General features: G+C 43.7%; 1 protein-coding gene across 5 annotated transcripts in view; it reads right to left on the bottom strand.

Moving 5' to 3' along the window:
- ZNF516 (zinc finger protein 516) overlaps nucleotides 1-12,933 on the bottom strand; it is a 176,464-nt gene that overhangs the window by 161,777 nt on the left and 1,754 nt on the right. For 2 of the 5 annotated variants that reach the window (XM_075314633.1, XM_075314631.1), the window contains exon 1: nucleotides 6,028-6,256. The exons of 1 other annotated variant lie outside the window; for it this stretch is intronic. The gene's annotated coding sequence lies outside the window, so the exon portion shown is untranslated. Of the gene's footprint in view, nucleotides 1-6,027; nucleotides 6,258-12,933 lie in introns of those variants that run through there. 2 more of the 5 variants (XM_075314635.1, XM_075314634.1) reach the window with 1 other exon arrangement.

The following is a 12,933-nucleotide window of genomic DNA, read 5'->3' on the forward strand; positions in this document are numbered from 1 at the left end:
CAGGCTTTCGCCGGAACTGGCAAAATTTGCTTGTCCAGCGGCTGGATGGAACATTTTTTGTCTCCGGTGAAAGACTATCGCGCTGGATCCGGCACAGTATGGAGTGTTTTATAATGGAAGCATATAGACGCCAGATCCGGCAAAAAAAAACGGATAAGGCCGCCTGATCCGTTTTTTGGAACTGAGCATGCTCAGTATCACAACGGATCAGTCAAAAAACTGAAGGAACTGATGGAAAAAAACTGATGCAATTGATCCGTTATTTCGCCGGATGTCGCATCAGTTTTTTCGCCGGATCGTGCCTGATGCCAAAAAATTGATGTGTGAAAGCAGCCTTACTCGTACTATAACAGCTCCATTTACATAATCTAATGTAAGTGGAGCCAGCATTTTACTACGGTATACATGCCACATTTCTTAAAAAGGTTTTAGACACCTTTTCCACCCCGAGTAGCCCTTCTAGAAAAGCACGGCAGGCTGTTTTCCCTATGGTCATCCTGCACACTTCCAAGGAGTTTATTCCTGTTCACAGGAACTCATGATACAGCAGAAGACATTCACACCGGGAGCACAACAATGACTGGGATAACACTCCACAATATTGCGAGGTCACACATTAAAGGCGACAAGCCAAACACAGCTGACACTTTCTACATACAGCGCCGGTGTAATGAAAGTAGCTGAAAAAACAAGCCTATGTAGGGCTCGTCAGCTGCAGAGGTACAATTTTAGGAGTCTATTTATCAAGCTCTGATGTCACTACTCCAAAACTTTTCATAGAACAGCAGATGGAATATACTTAAATACAGACTCGATTTGCCAATCATGAAACCAAACTGTATCCATGATGGACATGTAGGGCACATTAGGTGAAACAACATTGCAAAGCCAGAAAGGCAATTACATAACTTGTTACAAGTGCCCAGGAAAAATACCCGACGACCAACATGGCCTCAGACAACTGCCGGATCAAGGAATATGCCAGTGTAATCAAAAGAGGACTAAGACTATGTGCACACTAGGCGTTTTTGGGCTCAAAACTGCATGACTTTGCTTCCCCAGCAAAGTCTATGACTTTTCATTTTTGATGTCCGCACACAACTTTTTAGCTGCGTTTGAGCTTAAAAAAAAAAAAAAAAAAAAAAAAAAAAAAATGGACATGTCAATTCTTTCCTGCGTTTTTCACCCATGCAATGCATTGGAAAAACGCAGCAAAACGCAGTGATCAAAAACGCAGCCAAAAATGCACTGAAACGCGGTTTAGACGCATGCTCTTTTTCCCCGATGCGTTTTTGCTGCAGGCACTTTTTGCAGCCAAAAACGCAGCATCAAAAAAAAAAAAAAACGCTGTATGCGCACATAGCCCTAGGCTACATTCACACAAACTGACTACAACTTTTACTGGTCAGTGCTCATTTAGGACTGTGAATACAATACATGAACTTGTCCTTTCTATATACTTCCCATACTTAAGGATCTCCCGCCTTAGGGTACAAGTCTGCAGTAACTATGTAAATACAGACATGATAATCCTCACAGCATACGCACTCCACGCTGAGGATTATCCGGTGCCTGCACTGGATGAAGGCGGTCATGTGACCAGAAGAAAGCACCAGTCATACTTTCAGCGCCACTCCGATTACAAATATCCAGCCTTGCTCAATTTACTTTATTAAACTGGACCCCACACGTCTAGTCGGCAGGTGACCGCATATATGCGAATCGCAGGCTTGTGATCAATAGCTTGACACCAGAGAAACTTGACAGTGCACACTGACTCGTACCCTAAGGCCGGACAACCCCTTTAAGGATTTAGTCACACATTTTATACCGTAGTCATGTTTATTAGTGCAGCCATTGATTAGCCTTCATTAAATTACAATATGGCTTAATCTCATGCGGATCTGTTGGAATAGCCTCAGCAGAAGCCAATTTTAGTGTTGGATTTCCACCACGGATTCTTTGACAAATCCATGTTAAGAAGGGGTATTCCCATCTCCAAGATCCTACGCCAGATAATAATTATTATTATTAGCAAATACCTCCAATGAGAAATGTAGTCTAGTTCTTCTGGTTCACTATGTCGCTCTTCTCATATTCAGGGCATTGCAACACATTAGTTATGCCCACGCATATAGTCACATCTGGTTAGTTGCTAGTGGTCATAACCAAGGTCCAGCAATGCCCTGAACGTGAGGTAAGCAACAGTGTATCAGGAGAACTAAATCCCACCAAGGACAACATCTGCAAGGAGTTTGCATGTTCCCCTGTGTATTCATGGGTTTCCTCCGGGTACTCCGGTCTGCTCTCACACTCCAAAAGGCATAAAGATAGGGACTTTAGATTGTGAGCCTCAATGGGGACAGGGTTGCTGATGTATGTAAAGCACTGTTGAATTAATGGCGCAATATAAATGAATAAATAATATTACTACTACATTTCTAATTGGAGCCATTTGCTACTTGGGCGGCACGGTGGCTCAGTGGTTAGCACTGCAGTTTTGCAGTGCTGGGGTCCTGGGTTCAAATCCCACCAAGGAGACCATCTGCAAGGAGTTTGTATGTTCTCCCCGTGTTTGCGTGGGTTTCCTCTGGGTTCTCCGGTCTCCTCTCACACTCCAAAGACATACAGAGACATAGACATACTCTAGATTGTGAGTCCCAATGGGGACAGTGTTGCCAATGTATGTAAAGCGCTGTGGAATTAATAGCGCTATATAAATGAATAAAATTAATTATTATATTACACCTACTACATATTGGGATAGGATCTTGGAGATGGGAATACCCCTTTTAAATGTGTCTATGGCAAATCCAACAAGTGACATGAATGGTCTCCAAATTTTTAGCGTTAAACATAAAACGTCACCTAGATTACCTAACAGAAGCCGACATTTCAAGGGTTGGCTACGTCACCTGAAAACTGTGGACATCGCTGAACATACAAAGTCAATTTATAAGAAAAGGCATGTTTAGACACAGGTTAGGCTGGTTTCACACTACGTCCGTTTTTAACATCCGTTGAAAACGTTATTTTAGCGGAAGTACGGATCCTGCTTTTACAGCAAATAACGTATGCAAACGCATCTGTTATTTTGCAGGATCCTGCACTGGATGTTTAGGGGCGGGCATTGGAGTCATGTGATCGGGAGTGAGGGGAACTAGACTGGGAGGAGGCTTCTGACAGCAGCAGACACTGGTAACCAAGGTAAACATCGGGCTTGGATACCCGATATTTATCTTGGTTACGAGTGTCTGCAGCTGCTAGGAGCAGGGCTGCCTGCACGCGTAACCAACGTAAACATCGGGTAACTAAGAGAAGTGGTTACGCGATATTTACCTTGGTTACGAGTGTCCGCAGCTCTCAGGTGGGAGAGAGGGAGGGAGGGAGGAAGGGGGAAAGACAGAGATAGAGAGAGAGAGGGTGAGGGAGGGAGGAGGAGAGAGAGACAGATCACGCGAGACTGGTTCTGGGCATGCTCAGTACTTTCTGGGCATGCTCAGTACAAAAGCAGGATCCTGTCTATCAGCACGCCAGCGTTCACCTGCGTTCGCGTGCTGTTTAGTCAGGATCCGGTGACTTGCAGTATTTTGACGCAGCTCAAAAACGCTACAAGTAGCGTTTTTGAAACATGTTAAAAAACTGCAAGTCACCGGATCCGCACTATAACGCACGCAAACGCAGGTGAACGGATGTTAACGCGAGTCCATTGCAAATGCATTGAAATGAAAACGCATTTGCACTGGATCCGTACTTCCGCTAAAATAACGTTTTCAACGGATGTTAAAAAGACGTAGTGTGAAACCAGCCTTACAGGAAAAGAAGCCATAAGGCCAAGCTGCACTAAATCATTAAATCCAAGTTCATTGATCTCTGGGCCGTCCCAAAGTGCAGGGTCACGTCCGACCAAGCATATGCTGTATGGAATACTGCCTGCCTGTAACAACGGTTACGAGGAAATTCAGCATTATATAACGGGTCTAGATACAGGTTAATAAATTGAAGAAAATAAAAATAAATGATCTATTTGTCCAGTGGTTTTCAGAAGGAAATACAAAGAAGGAAGCAGCAGTGAATCCATAGTCCTCATTCAGAGCCATAATAACAGTCCCGCCCTGCCTGCCTCTCGCGTCAAGATATAATTGTACAAGAACTATTAAAAATAAATCCCAGGAGCTGCTATCCAAGTTAGATCCCAGGCCAGTACAGAACGACTAGCAGCCAACTGAGCCATAGACAGAGCCAAAGTCAAGGCTAGCAAGCCCGTCCCATGGTGATGAAGAGGCGGCCTCCTACAGACGGTGGTGTAGGATCGCTTTCTGCCATGCCCACCACTCCAAGCTTTCAAAGTGAAATCGCAAACTCACTACATTTCTCAATTTGTACCTTCCTGCCAAAAAAAGTGAGAGGCGGCAGCTGAAGTACACCCAGAGCACCACCTGTGGAAGGAAGAATAAACAGAGGGGCTGGCGCTGAGCTGGTGAGCGTCCTGCCATTGTTTGCTGCTCCATTCCAGAAAATGGCAATTGTGCTATATCCACACACACAAGAGCTCTGCCGAGAACAGCGCTATGTCACAACGCCTTGTCTTAGCAGCACCACGGCTTATTTAAGAAGAACTTCACTGCAGCGTCTGCATTAACCCCTCCATCCCCAAACCCATTGTGAATTGTACATCAGCGCCGGAGAAAAGAAGAATGAAAAGAAAAAAAAAGGTGACGCAACGAGGCAGATCTGACTGCCAATATGGAAATCCTAAATGAATATACATAACGTTGGGCGGCTGGATTCAGATAATTGGCATTCCTGGCAATAGAAGGTCGTTTCACAACAAAAGGAACATGACGTAAAATCATCTGCCCCCTTCTGTACAGCTCCAGCCTTGACGGAGAACATTTCAAAATGAGGATATTGAGATATATATTTTATTTAACAAAAAGGTCACTGTGACCCCAGAGTCTTATGACCCTGCAGAAAGTAACAGCAACTTCTGAGCACAAGTGACAGCTGCCAGGTTTAGGGAATATTGGCCCAGATCACTGGGGAAGTTCTCAGATGAGGCAGGATGACCCCTGCCAGTAGTCAGTGGATGCCTCACCAATGACCCCACAGGTGCTCCTGAGGGCACAGACCATATACAGGGAGCAAGATGGGCACCCACAAGCCCAGGGACATAATCCATAGCCATACACCATTCAGGAGCATGATGGGCATCTAGAAGCCCAGAGTGGTGACCCATAGCCACACACCATTCAGGAGCATGATGGGCATCTAGAAGCCCAGAGTGGTGACCCGTAGCCATACACCATTCAGGAGCATGATGGGCATCTAGAAGCCCAGGGTGGTGACCCATAGCCATACACCATAAAGGAGCAAGATGGGCACCTAGAAGCCCAGAGTGGTGACCCATAGCCACACACCATTCAGGAGCATGATGGGCATCTAGAAGCCCAGAGTGGTGACCCGTAGCCATACACCATTCAGGAGCATGATGGGCATCTAGAAGCCCAGGGTGGTGACCCACAGCCACACACCATAAAGGAGCAAGATGGGCACCTAGAAGCCCAGAGTGGTGACCCATAGCCATACACCATAAAAGAGCATGATAGGCATCTAGAAGCCAAAGGTCCTGGTCCATAAATGTCCTGCTGCACAGCCACACACCATACAGGTGCATGATGATCATCTAGAAGCCAAGGGTCCTGACCTCTAATGGTCCTGGTCCACAGCCACACACACCATAGTATGATGGGCACATAGAAGCCCAGGGTCCTGGTCCATAGCCACACACCATACAATACAGGCTGCACACAACTTCCTAAGCACATCAGGGCAGCACTTATTAACCATGGAGGATGACTCTTTGTGTAAAGTTCCTGGGGGCTTTCACACGTCCCTTGCACTTGGCCGATCCCCTCCTTCCTCCTCAGAAGACAATACATGGTGCCCCCTCCGGAGGGCCATGGTGCCACGCCTCACACTGCACCCTGGGCACCACAACAAACTTCCTCCTCTCCATGTATTTACCTCTCGGAGCGGCTCCAGCATAGAGGGCACAGTATAGTCCGGGCATCCGCCACTGCCCACAATGTGCAGCTCCGGGGGAGAAGCCCAATGGAAACTTCTCCGGAGAAGTGTGGCGGCTCCGGCGGCCACACGGAGAGCGGAGCCGGGTGCGGGGCTTTGTTGGGGGCCAGAAGTTGGGCTTTGCTGTTTGCTGAGCTTCCCTCTCACTCCCAGTACACAGAGTGACGCGCTCACTGGAGGGGGAGCCGCTCCATGCTCGCCGCCCAGCTATGCAGGAGCTCCTCCCCCGGACACTGCACGGCAACAGCTCCCAGGCCGGCCAGGTACGGGAGGAGCGCTGTCAGAACGGTGGAAGTGAGGCATTACCACAGTGCACCGAGCTCCGTCACTGCAGCGCTGCAAAAGATAACCACCAATCAGGTGGCGTCTTCCATTAACAACCTGCTCCAGAAGTGCTATAGCTCAGTTCTTATTGGTCCGCTAAAGTTGCCTACCAATCAGGTGGCGCCTGACATATTTTTATTATCTGATAGTTGAATTTGTAATGGTCCGCTGGAGTAACTGACCAATCAGGTGGCGTTTTACTTCCACTGCAGGTGATAAATTGAGTCTGCCGGAGTTACCGACCAATCAGGTGGCGTCTTACATTTTATCACCTGCAGTGGTGAATTGGATTCCATAGCTAGTCTGCTGGAGTTACAGGCCAATCAGGGAGCGTCTTGCATTTAATCACCTGCACGGAAAGCATGAGAGCATAATTGTGATTGGCTGCCGGAGTTCCAGTGATGGGCGGAGCAGGCACATATTGCTGCCGGCTTGTCTGTTCACCGCACAATAAGCCTCTCATGCAGGGGGAGGGCCACATAATCCTCACACAAGAAACTATCTAGTACTTGTGCTAATTTAATAGAGGAGTAGTCAGTGAGTGCATTCTCCTCCTGTATGGGGGGCGCAGTTCTGCAGGGGAGCGCTGCCCCCACCTGCCATTAGCCGCCATGCACTTGTGGAGCATCCTGGGGGTTTAAGCTGCTTTCATGAAAGCCAAACAATTTCTAAAGGATTATATTTTGTGGGTAAAGTTGGGTGGGGATTATCCGTGCATATAACGTGCTATGGCTCCTGACAGACATTCCTTCACTCAATGTGCCTTTTGTGCTTGGCAGAACTGGTCATTATTCATGGCATTCAGGGATCTGTGCCGCAAGCTGCACGCCGTATTCTTCCCTCCGCTCGCCTTACGGATATAGTGTACACTATTAACACGTCTAATTGTTTTACGACTAATTTCCACATCTGCTCCCGGTTTATGATTCTGGTACAGTGGCGGCTATACTGGCTCTAGGTGGCCATACACCAGTGTGACCCAACAGGACAATGCCCCCTACGCGAATGTACCCTGGGTGCCAATATTTATACACAAAATATATATATTGTATAGATCAAGTCTAGGGCTACATGGCGACACGAACATGGCAGCATCGCATTGCATGGAATCATTTCCTATGATGCAGCACGACAACTTCAGGGAATTGCAACAGTTGCCAGTGTTTCCACATGTATAGATCAAAAAAATTGGTCTGCACTCTGACAAGTGGGTCCAATCCAAGATAATAAATAAATTCACTGCACTCAGATTGTGATGCAAAAAGTTTTCCAAATTTATTGAGGCGACTGTGAAGTCATTCCGACGTTTCGACCCCGCCTGGGTCTTAGTCAAGAGTCGCTTCAAGATGGGTGCCTGGGCTATGGAAATTTGAGTGGGTTAATAGCATTTGGTAGAGAATACCTTGAGGATAAAGGTCCTGGGTTTACACCATATCACGCGCTGGCTAAACCCAGGACCTTTATCCTCAAGGTATTCTCTACCAAATGCTATTAACACACTCAAATTTCCATATCCCAGGCACCCATCTTGAAGCGACTCTTGACTAAGACCCAGGCGGGGTGGAAACGTCGGAATGACTTCACAGTCACCTCAATAAATTTGGAAAACGTTTTGCATCACAATTTATGAGTGCAGTGTTTCCACATGTGTCGGACTTTAGTCACATGTAACTTGCATAGAAGTCTATGGCAAATGAGTCACATGCAACATGTAACCAGCGTAATCTGCAATTTAGGAAAATTTTTATACCACAAAGTCAGAGCCCTAAAATAGTCACAATAGTAAGTCACACAGATGTTTTTGGCTTATTTGAGAATTGAATGTAGCTAGCCGCCATCTAGAAATAAATAAAAAGGACCTTTAAATCCAATCTATATAATCTTACGCCGAGTGTCACAATATTCCACTGAAAATCTGCACATATCTGTAGGGCGAAACTGCAAACAGCCCCAACTAATGGCATTTTGGGGAAACAAAAAAAAAACTCTACAGGCAAGTCTCATGGTCAGCGCACCCCTTGCTCCCATGCCAGCATAGCATTCTGCTACTGCCTCCGATTGGCTCTCAAGTCAGGGACAGAACAAATAATAATAATAATAATAATAATAATAATAATACGTATTGACTTATTTAGCGCTATTAATTCCATAGCGCTTTACATACATCAGCAACACTGTCCCCATTGGGACTCATCATCTACAGTCCCTATCAGCATGTCTTTGGAGTGTGGGGGGAAGCCCACACAAACATGGGGAGAACATCTGCAAGGATTTTGTATGTTCTCCCAGTGTTTGCACTTTGTGAGATTTGAACCCTGGACCCCAGCGCTGCAGGACTGTAGTGCTAACCATTGAGCCACTGTGCTGTGTGCCGCCCATCCACCAAGATGCATAAAAACAGTCATAGAAGCCCTGCCACGATCAGAACTCACAGTCCAAGCGTTTAGCGTCCTTCAATGGTAGATATTCCCACAGGTCTGTTGAATGTTTAATATGGAGCTTAAAGAGAAACAACCACCAGGATATTCATATATAAACTAATGTCAGTGCTATACTGGCGCTATCATGCCGATTCTAATCACACCTTTAGTTGTGAGATCGGATGTGTACTTCCTGAAATATAGGCATGTGAAGTTTGTGAAATGCACTGTTATTTGAGGAGAGGTGCAATGGAATATCTAATAGGTGGGTCGGGTATTGCTAGTTATTCCCGCCCCACTCTGCCTGCCTGTCCTTCCTCCTCTGTCACTATGGGGGAGGAAGGAGGGAGGAGAAACAAGCAGACTGGTGGGAATAACTAGCAAAACCCAACCCACCTATTAGATCTTCTGTTGCACCTCTCATTAAATAACAGTGCATTTCGCAAACTTTACTTGCCTATATTTTAGAAAGTGTACATCCGATCTCACAACTAAAGGTATGTTTAGAATCGGCATGATAGTGCCAGTATAGCACTGGCTTTAGTTTATATAGGAAAATCCTGGTGGTTGGTCCTCTTTAACCACTCAATCCATAATAAATCTGCATTATTCGTACTGGTAAGATTGAAAAAAGTGGGCCAAACCGGTCAATTTCTGAAAATAAAAGCAAAATGGGCAGAAAATACTTCTGACTGAACGTACTTCTATTGATGCATATAAATGCATGTCTTTTGTGAGACAAAACATGCTTTATTACCACTTATTTACCGATTTTCCTTGTGTAAAAAGCCCTTCTGGGCAATACCGCTTGCTTGGAGCCCACCACTTTAATGACACAGAGATAGCTGGAAACAAACATTTTCCAAGTCAAATTATTAAAGTGATTTTCAGTCAATAAAGAGAACCTGTTGACTCCATACAGTCACAGGAGTGGGCTCCAGACATTGATACAGTGGGTCATGACTGGCAGAACAACTCGGATAACTTCAACAATGTTCCTATTGATGACATATATGCACACGTGAACAGAAAACTAGGCAAACCAAACTGCGACAGTCAAGAATTTTTGAAAGGTAATTAGACATTGGAATAGTTTTTTGTATTTTCAATAATCAACCCTGGAGATCATATATACAAGGAGTAAATGCACACCAGAAATATCCAACATATAATTGCTCCTCAGGAATCTGCCACATATTAGCAGTTTACACTGCTCCTCTTTCATTCATTCAATGGGGCCAATTCACATGCCACTACCCTCTTTCATTTGTGAGCATAATCCTTCAAGAAACTACTTACATTGGTGACATGTCACTTACTAAAATAGCTTTGGAATCTGTGCTGGGAAAAAAATGCAAACATAAGATTTTTTTTCGTTAAAAAAAAAAAAATGTAGTGTGAACATACCTATTAGGATATCCTTTAAATGGCTACTTCAGCATGTCAAAGTTAACACTGGTCAAATAACTAAGAAAAAGAATAGCCTATATACATACACTACAGTTAAAAAGTTTAGGGTCACTTAGATATTTCTTTATTTTTGAAAGGAAAGCACTTTTGTTTTTTTTCTTCAATGAAGCTAACATTAAATTAAACAGAAATACACTCTATACATTGTAAATGTGGCAAATGACTATTCTAGCTTCAAACGTCTGTTTTTTTAATGCAATAACTGCATAGGTGTATACAGGCCCATTTCCAACAACAACCACTCCAGTGTTCTAATGGTACATTGTGTTTGCTGTGTTAGAAGGCTAATGGATGTTTAGAAATCCCTTGAAAACCCGTGTGCAAGTATGTTAGGACAGCTAAAAACAGTTTTTCTGATTAGAGAAGCTATAAAACTGAACTTAATTTGAGCTAGTTGAGAATCTGGAGCATTACATTTGTTGGTTCCATTAAACTATCAAAATGGCCAGAAAAAGAGAACTTTTATGTGAAACTTGACTGTCTTTTGTTCTTAGAAATGAAGGATATTCCATGCGAGAAATTGACAAGAAACTGAAGATTTCCTACAATGGTGTATATTACTCCCTTCAGAGGAGAGCACAAACAGGCTCTAACCAGAGTAGAAAGAGAAGTGGGAGGCCCCGCTGCATAACTGAGCAACAAGACAAGTACATTAGAGTGTTTAGTTTGAGAAATCGACGCCTCACGGATCCTCAACTGGCAACTTCTTTAAATAGTACCTGCAAAACACCAGTGTCAACGTCTACAGTGAAGAGGTGACTCCGGGATGCTGGCCTTCAGGGCAGAGTGGCAAAGAAAAAGCCACATTTGAGACTGGCTAATAAAATTAAAAGATTATTATGGGCAAAAGAACAGACATTGGACAGAGGAAGATTGAAAGAAAGTGTTATGGACAGACACACCGAAGTTTGAGGTGTTTGGATCACACAGAACATTTGTGAGATGCAGAACAACTGAAAAGATGCTGGAATAGTGCCTGACTCCATCTGTCAAGCATGGTGGAGCTAATGTGATGGTCTGGGGTTGCTTTGCTGGTAAAGTGGGAGATTTGTACAAGGTAATAGGGATTTTGAATAAAGAAGGCTATCATTCAATTCTGCAACGCCATGCCATACCCTATGGACAGCGCTTGATTGGAGTAAATTTCATCCTACAACAGGAAAATGACCCAATACACACCTCCAAATTATGCATGAACTATTTAGGGAAGAAGCGGGCAGCTGGTATTCTATCTGTAATGGAGTGGCCAGCCCAGCCACCAGATCTCAACCCTATTGAGCTGCTGTGGGAGCAGCTTGACGGTATGGTACGCAAAAAGTGCCCATCAAGCCAATCCAGCTTGTGGGAGGGGCTTCTGGAAGCAAGGGGTAAAATATCTGCAGATTACCACCGCAAATTAACAGCTAGAATGCCAAAGGTCTGCAAAGCTGAAATTGCTGCAAAGGGAGCATTCTGTGACGAAAGCAAAGTTTGAAGGAGAAGATTAGTATTTCAAGTAAAAATCATTATTTCTAACCTCGTCAATGTCTGGACTATATCTTCTATTCATTATGGAACTCATTTCATCAATAAAAGCATGATTTTTCAAGGAAAAGACAAAATTGGCTGGGTGACCACAAACTTTTGAACTGTAGAGATTATATATATATATATATATATATATATATATATATATATATATATATATATATTTATTATATATACACACACACACACACACACATACACTATGGCGCATGCTATTGTTTGTAGAAAAAAAAAAAAACGCACACGCAGAGCCAAAAATAGCACAATAGTATCCAGTGGGTTCTTTTTCCATCAGTGAGGCATGTAAGACGACAATAAAAAAAAAAAAAAAAAAAAGTGGCATGTTTCTTACAACCCTAGGTGTGTAACCATTCTTATATAAATCTAACAATTGGGTAAAACAAGGGAACATAATATGCCAGTTGTAAGAGGAAAAAAAGGCGCACACCTGTTGCAGGATATGGTCAAGGTTAGTGAACAGTGTCAGGCTCCACTGGGCATTGTGTCTAAACAGTCCCACTAGCTTCATAACATTGCCACATTTGTTAGGACCATTGCCCTCTATTACCAACAAAAATGTCATGTGTGTCAGTGATATCAGAGAAAGTCTTAACTAGATCAATAAGAGTAAGCAAATAAAAGTCATTTTCACATTAATAACCCACTGAAATGTTACTGTGCATAACACTACTTTCTGCACCATTTTTCAATAAAACACACACACAATATATATATATATACACACACACACTATATACATAAACATAATATATAGATATATATATATATCTATATATATTATATGTATATATTGTGTGTATGTGTATATATATATATATATATATATATATATATATATATATATATATAATATGTATATGTTATATGTTATATAGTGTGTATGTATGTGTGTATGTATATTTATTAGCACATGCTCAGGGAGTGTATGGGTTAATAAGACCACAGTTACCCCCCCCCCCCCCCCCCATTCTTTCATATCCTATACCATTAGCAGCATACAAGTCACCACCACCCAGAATTAGGAGGCAGTCACCTGTGCCAGCACTGCAGCACCCAGATCTGCCACATCCACCTGTGATCTACA

This window comes from Anomaloglossus baeobatrachus, chromosome 6, assembly GCF_048569485.1.
Source record: "Anomaloglossus baeobatrachus isolate aAnoBae1 chromosome 6, aAnoBae1.hap1, whole genome shotgun sequence".
NCBI classification, from domain to species: Eukaryota; Metazoa; Chordata; class Amphibia; order Anura; family Aromobatidae; genus Anomaloglossus; species Anomaloglossus baeobatrachus.